At 49.8% G+C, this 7,846-nt stretch overlaps 1 non-coding gene across 1 annotated transcript; it reads right to left on the reverse strand.

Annotated features, from left to right (window-relative positions):
- Positions 1-2,470: 2,470 nt before the first annotated feature.
- LOC139274446 (U5 spliceosomal RNA) lies at positions 2,471-2,584 on the reverse strand. The gene has a single exon (XR_011595504.1). It is a non-coding gene; the product is annotated as a U5 spliceosomal RNA (small nuclear RNA).
- Positions 2,585-7,846: the final 5,262 nt, after the last annotated feature.

Below are 7,846 nucleotides of genomic sequence, written 5' to 3' on the forward strand. Positions count from 1 at the left end.
TATTTTCTTTTCAACGTGCATTATGAAACAGACCTTGCATTGTACATGGCACTACACAGGTGTTTATAGATGATGGTGCTCCATGTACACAAAAAAGAAGTTACAAGTACGGCCCGAGGGGAGTTTTGAACAGATTCCTGCCCCCGGGTTTATCGTGGCAGAAGGGCTTTAAACTGTGGCCCTTCCCCACCGTGCCTTTGCGGCAGCTGCACCAATTTTAAGTGCGTCCCTCAGCACGTAGTCCTGGATCTTGGATTGCACCAGTCTGCAACACGCAGACATGGACATCTCCTTGCTCTGGAAGACCAGCAAGTTTCGGCAAGACCAAAGAGCGTCTTTGACTGAGTTGATGACCCTCCAGCAGCAGGGATGTCTGTCTCAGTGTGTGTCCCTGGGAACAGTCCGTAGAGCACAGAGACTTGTGTTCCGGAGCTGCTTGGGATGAACCTCGACAGAAACTACTGCATCTCTTTCCAAACCTGCCTTGCGAAGGCGCAATCCTGAAGGAGATGGGTGACAGTCTCGTCCGCCCTGCAGTCGACTCGGGGGCACTGTGCCGTGTTGCTGAGACGTCGGCTGTGCATGAACGCTCTGACGGGTAGGGCCCTCCTCACCGCCAACCAAGCTACGTCTTGGTGCTTGTGTGAAAGCTCTGGCGATAAGACGTTCTGCCAAACGAGTTCGACAGTCCGCTCAGCGAACCACCCGACAGGGTCCACCCTCAGCTTCTTTCGTAGGGCGTCCAGGATGTTACGTGCTGACCACTGTTTTATGGCCTTGTGGTCAAAGGGGTTTTTTGTGAAAAACTTTTCCACGAAGGACAGGTGGACAGGCAACAATGGGGACAGGTAGAAACTCAGCACGTAGTGACACTTGGTGTTTGCGTACTGGGGGTCTGTGCACAGCTTGATGCAGCCGCACACAAAGGTGGCCATCAGGATGAGGGCCACGTTCGGAACATCCTTTCTTCCACTGTCCAGAGATTTGTACATTGTATCTCTGCGGACACGCTCCATTTTGGACCTCCAGACAAAGTGGAAGACGGCCCGGGTGACTGCCGTGGCACAGGAGCGAGAGATGGGCCAGACCTGTGCCACATGCAGCAAACCCGAGAGCACCTCACTCCTGATGACCAGGTTCTTTCCTGCCATGGAGAGGAAGCGCAGCTTCCACCATCCCAGTTTTTGCATCACTTTGACGATACGCTCTTCCAGATTTTTGGCGCATGCCCCGTCCGCTCCCAACCATTTTCCCAACACCTTCAGGTAATCTGGCTTAACGGTGAAGGGGATAAAGGATCGGTCAGTTGCCAAAGAACATGGCCTCACTTTTGCTGCGATTGACCTTCGCTCCCAAGGCCAGTTCAAACTGGTTGCAGATTGTGAGCAATCTGCGGACCGACTGCGGATCCGAGCAAAAGATGGCCACATCATCCACATACAGAGAGGTCTTAACCTGAGCGCCTCCGCTGCCTGGGATCGTCACCCCTCTAATGCCCGCATCCTTCCTAATGGACCCGGCAAAGGGCTCGATACAACACACAAACAAGACAGACGAGAGAGGACAGCCTTGCCTGACTCCAGATCTGATCAGAAAGCTTTCAGTTTCCCACCCGTTGATTAGAACTGCGCTACAGTTATACAGAGTATTGGTGAGACCACACCTGGAATACTGCGTGCAGTTTTGGTTTCCATATTTACGAAAGGATATACTTGCTTTGGAGGCAGTTCAGAGAAGGTTCCAGAGATGAGGGGGTTGACTTATGAGGAAAGGTTGAGTAGGTTGGACCTCTACTCATTGGAATTCAGATGAATGAGAGGTAATGGTATTGAAACGTATAAAATTATGAGGGGGCTTGACAAGGTGGATGCAGAGAGGATGTTTCCACTGATGGGGGAGACTAGAACTAGAGGGCATAATCTTAGAATAAGGGGCCGCCAGAGATGAGAAGGAATTTCTTCTCTCAGAGGCTTATAAATCTGGAATTTGCTGCCTCGGAGAACTGTTGAAATTTGAACATTGAATAAATTTAAGACAGAAATAGTCAGTTTCTTGAGTGATAAGGGGAGCGGGCGGGGAAGTGGAGCTGAGTCCATGATCAGATCAGCCATGATCTTATTGAATAGCGGAGCAGAAGAAGAGCCATATTACCTACTCCTATTTCTTATGTTTAGCTCTGTCAAGCCTGTCTGGTGGCTGGTGTACAAAGACCACTACACGTGAAAACAATCCACGCACAGGCATCCTCCCACGCTCCAAGATTTAGTTCGGAATCTGGAGTTTTAAGATTCTTCTGAAAGCTGGCGACCCCCAGGTGGGCAAGTTAACTCCCACAAACAAGTGCTTTACTACGACATTCACAACTACAACAAGTAGAACCAATAGTCAAATCATCAGCAGTCATCGCAACCAGTATAAAGCCACACCTACTACATAACGCAAAGATCAGTCTGTTTTTGAACAATAAGACAGCCCCACTAAAGCAGAGCCTCGAAAAATTAATTAAAACTCTGAATGTTACTCTCCACGGAAATCTTTAGTAAAAGGCGAAAGATTTATACGATCTGAAGAGAAACCAGAGGGTACTGATTATTCCCGCGCAGCTCCTCGCCCACAAGCGACGGCTTGCCTCTTTAACGTTGGGCTGAGCCGCTAGAACTAACTTCTAGAAAAGATATATTACCACAAATCAATACAGCGCGAGGGAAAGTAACTGGAAACTTCAGTGTCCGTGAAAATCAGTTAAACCTGAAGTTTATTTTAGTTTCTTGCTAAGTATTATGAAGAACATTGTGGGTATGTAAATGAGCTTGAGCTTTGTGTGGGCTGGGTTTACAGTGACGTGTCCAATTCTTCGGTACAACTTTACTTCGGGTTTTTATTCTCTCTCGGTGTGATTTGAAGCTTAAGGTAAACATTTTGGATCAGTGCGGTTTCTGCTCATGAGCAAACGTGTTTTAGTTTTTTTTTTGAAATTCGTAGCCAATCGTTCCAATTCTTTGTCAAATCACAAACGCCAGAGGTCACCTTGGGCGCATTCAAGGATCACTCTGCGCCAATGCTCTTAGCCAAAAGGCCTAGAGCCACTGCACCGTTCCTGGAAGTACTGCAATACCAGGTTCGTGCCATGGAGGTGGATGGGTCAAGCCACCCCACCCACCCATACAGGAAGCATTAACACAATGAGAGCAGACACAGAGCTCAGAGCCGTGCACTGTCCACGTCTAGTATCCATTTCACTGATTTCAATGATATAAACCAGACTTGTTACTGTATTGGTCTGAATTTTGTTAAATTTCAAAATGTACTTTATTCATATAAAAATTTGTACAGTACATTCAAAAGCAGTTCAGTATATTTAGCTGCGGTCAGCAATCCCACACACTACATTTGGCTGCTGACGGCAGTTCCGTTCGATACATTTCCTTGCTTTTCATTTCAAGTACAATTCGGTACAATACGGGATACATTGTAGTACATTCGACAAATTACATTACATGTGTCACTATACAGGACACGGAATGGCTGATGGTACATTTACATATTTTCTTTTCAACGTGCATTACGAAACAGACCTTGCATTGTACATGGCACGACATAGGTGTTTACAGATCATGGTGCTCCATGTACACAAAAAAGAAGTTCCAAGTACGGCCCGAGGGGAGTTTTGAACTGATTCCTGCCCCAGGGTTTACCGTGGCAGAAGGGCTTTAAATGGTGGCCCTTCCCCACTGTGCCTTTGCGGCGGCTGCACCAATTTTTAGTGCGTCCCTCAGCACGTAGTCCTGGATCTTGGTTTGCGTCAGTCTGCAACACGCAGATGTGGACGTCTCCTTGCTCTGGAAGACCAGCAAGTTTTGGCAAGACCAAAGAGCGTCTTTGACCGAATTGATGGCCCTCCAGCAGCAGGTGATGTCTGTCTCGGTGCGTGTCCCTGGGAACAGCCCGTAGAGCACAGAGTCCTGTGTTATGGAGCTGCTTGGGATGAACCTCGACAGCAACCACTGCATCTCTTTCCAGACCTGCCTTGCAAAGGCATAATCCTGAAGGAGATGGGTGACAGTCTTGTCCACCCGCAGCCGACTCGGGGGCACCATGCCGTGTTGCTGAGACGTCGGCTGTGCATGAACGCTCTGACGGGTAGGGCCCTCCTCACTGCCAACCAAACTACGTCTTGGTGCTTGTGTGAAAGCTCTGGCGATGAGATGTTCTGCCAAACGAGTTCGACAGTCCGCTCAAGGAACCACCCGACAGGATCCACCCTCTCCTTCTTTCGTAGGGCGTCCAGGACCTTACGTGCTGACCACTGTTTTATGGCTTTGTGGTCAAATGGGTTTTTTGTGAAAAATTTTCCACGAAGGACAGGTGGACAGGCATGGTCCAACTGGTGCGGGCATTTTGCGGCAGCGTGGACAGGCCCATTCTTCGCAACAAAGGGGACAGGTAGAACCACAGCACGTAGTGACACTTGGTGTTTGTGTACCGGGGGTCTGTGCACAGCTTGATGCAACCGCACACAAAGGTGGCCCTCAGGATGAGGGCCACGTTCGGAACATCCTTTCCACCACTGTCCAGAGATTTGTACATTGTGTCTCTGCGGACACAGTCCATTTTGGACCTCCAGACAAAGTGGAAGACAGCCCGGGTGACTGCCGCGGCACAGGAGCGAGGGATGGGCCAGACCTGTGCCACGTGTAGCAACCCCGAGAGTAGCTCACTCCTGATGACCAGGTTCTTTCCTGCCATGGAGAGGAAGCACAGCTTCCACCATTCCAGTTTTTGCTTCACTTTGGCGATACGCTATTCCAAGTTTTTGGCGCATGCCCCGTCTGCTCCGAACCATATTCCCAACACCTTCAGGTAATCTGGCTTAATGGTGAAGGGAATAAAGGATCGGTCGGCCCAGTTGCCAAAGAACATGGCCTCACTTTTGCTGCAATTGACCTTCACTCCCGAGGCCAGTTCAAACTGGTCGCAGATTGTGAGCAATCTGCAGACCGACTGCGGATCCGAGCAAAAGATGGCTACGTCATCCATGTACAGGGAGGTCTTGACCTGAGCGCCTTTGCTGCCTGGGATCGTCACCCCTCTAATGCCTGCATCCTTCCTGATGGACCCGGCAAAGGGCTCGATACAACACACAAACAAGACAGACGAGAGAGGACAGCCTTGCCTGACTCCAGATCTGATCGTAAAGCTTTCAGTTTCCCACCCGCTGATTAGAACTGCGCTACTGATGTCTCTGTAGAGCAGTTGGATCCAATTGCGGATACCCGCCCCAAACCCCATTTTGGAGAGCACGTCCATCAGGTACGTGTGCGATATCCTGTCAAAGGCCTTCTCCTGGTCTAAGCTGATTAAGCAGGTGTCCACCCCACTGTCCTGCACGTAGGCGATCGTATCCCTGAGTAGCACCAGGCTATCAGAGATCTTCCTGCCAGGGACAGCGCAGGTCTGGTCCGGGTGAATCACCAGCTCAAGAGCAAACTTGCGCCTGTTGGCGATGACCTTTGCCAGGATCTTGTAGTCCACATTGAGCAGTAAAATGGGCCGCCAGTTTTTGATTTCCTCCCTCTCCCCCTTCTGCTTGTAGATGAGGGTGATGATGCCTTTCCTCATCGATTCTGACATACTGCCAGCCAGAAGCATACCCTCGTACACTTCCAGCAGGTCTGGGCCCATCCAGTCCCACAGAGCCGAATACAACTCGACCGGTAAGCCATCGCTTCTGGGAGTTTTACTCGTTGCAAGGGACCAGATGGCCTTTGTCATCTCATCCAGAGTTAGCGGGTGGTCCAGACTCTCCTGCTCGCTGTCGTTTAGGACCTCCGTGATAGACGACAGGAACGACTGGGAGGCCGTGTGGTCTGTGGGCTTGACGTCGTACAGCCTGGCATAGAAGGATTTGCTGATCCTCAGCATGTCAGGCTGCGAAAACGTCACAGAACCGTCTTCTCCCTTTAGGCTGGTGATCACAGAGCTCCCCCTGTGTACCTTTTGGAAGAAGAAGCGCGAACATGTCTCATCCTGCTCGATGGAGCGGACTCTGGAGCGGAAATGATTTTGGAGGACTCTGAGACAAAGAGCAAGACTTGCTGGCCTTTCACCTCTTCGAGTTCCTCCGCGACATCGACTCCCATCGACTGCAACAGGAGCAGGTTTTGCATGCTCTTCTGGAGTTGGGACAATTCCCTCTGTCTCCCTCTCGCCTCCTGAACACCATTGCGGATGAAAAACCTCTTGATGTTTGTCTTGATTGTTTCCCACCAGTGCATCGGGGAATCGCAGAGGTGTTTTACGGTTCTCCAACCTTTGTAATCCCTCTTGAGTTCCTCCACGTTTTCCGGAGTCAACAGTTTCACGTTCAGCTTCCATATCCCTCTGCCAACTTTCTGGTTTTCCTGTGGGCAAAAGTCGGCCAGTAGGAGGCAGTGGTCAGAGAAGAACACCAGTGCGACATCGGTGGATCTGACCTTGAGCGTGTGGGACACAAACAGGAAGTCTATTCTGGAACGGACGGACCCGTCTGGTCTCGGCCAGGTGTATCTGCGCGGTGCTCCGTCTGCAGGGTTGCTGAAGATGTCGCACAGCTTGGCGTCTTTTACAGCATCCATCAGGAGTTTGGACGTGGCGTCCAGTTTGCTGTCGGCTCTGCTGGATCGTCCAGCCGCATCGATGATGCAGTTGAAGTCACCACCCAGAATGACCGGCCTGGTCGTCGCCAGCAGCAGTGTGAGCTGCTGGAAGAGGGCCAGCCACTCGCTTCTGAGAGGCGAGACATACACGTTAATTTTTGTACATTACATCTGCTACGAGGAGGCGGATGCCCACCACCTCCTTAACTTCAGTGATGGTGAAGTGGCCTCCCCACAGCAGAATGCCTAGGCCGAAAGACCAGCAGTCGTTGCCTCCTGACCATATGGATGGTCCATGGGCCCACCATCGTGACCACTGCCGGTAACTGCTGAAGTGCAGCAGCCTGCACTCCTGCAAGAACAGCAGGTTTGCTTTGACCTTGGCGAGGTAGCCCAAGGTGGAAACACATCGTGTAGTGGATTTTACGCTACGCACGTTAATAGATGCAATTTTTAAATCTATGTTTAAGTTACAGGTTACAGTTCAAAACATTTACATTTCAAATAAACTGTCCTTTACGTTGGAGACCTGTCCAGTGGCCGGTTCCTGCAAACATAGATTTTCAATGTAAAAGTCTACTTCACCTGGGCTGGCATACTGGTCTTTTTTTTTCTTTCAAAATATACTTTATTCATATAAAAATTTGTACAGTACATTCAAAAGCAGTTCAGTACATTTAGCTGCGGTCAGCAATCCCATACACTACATTTGGGTGCTGACAGCAGTTCCATTCGATACATTTCCTTGCTTTTCATTTCAAGTACAATTCGGTACAATACGGGATACATTGTAGTACATTCGACAAATTACATTACATGTGTCACTATACAGTACACGGAATGGCTGATGGTACATTTACATATTTTCTTTTCAACGTGCATTATGAAACAGACCTTGCATTGTACATGGCACTACACAGGTGTTTATAGATGATGGTGCTCCATGTACACAAAAAAGAAGTTACAAGTACGGCCCGAGGGGAGTTTTGAACAGATTCCTGCCCCCGGGTTTATCGTGGCAGAAGGGCTTTAAACTGTGGCCCTTCCCCACCGTGCCTTTGCGGCAGCTGCACCAATTTTAAGTGCGTCCCTCAGCACGTAGTCCTGGATCTTGGATTGCACCAGTCTGCAACACGCAGACATGGACATCTCCTTGCTCTGGAAGACCAGCAAGTTTCGGCAAGACCAAAGAGCGTCTTTGACTGAGTTGA

This window comes from Pristiophorus japonicus, chromosome 9 (genome assembly GCF_044704955.1).
Source record: "Pristiophorus japonicus isolate sPriJap1 chromosome 9, sPriJap1.hap1, whole genome shotgun sequence".
Classification (NCBI taxonomy): domain Eukaryota; kingdom Metazoa; phylum Chordata; class Chondrichthyes; family Pristiophoridae; genus Pristiophorus; species Pristiophorus japonicus.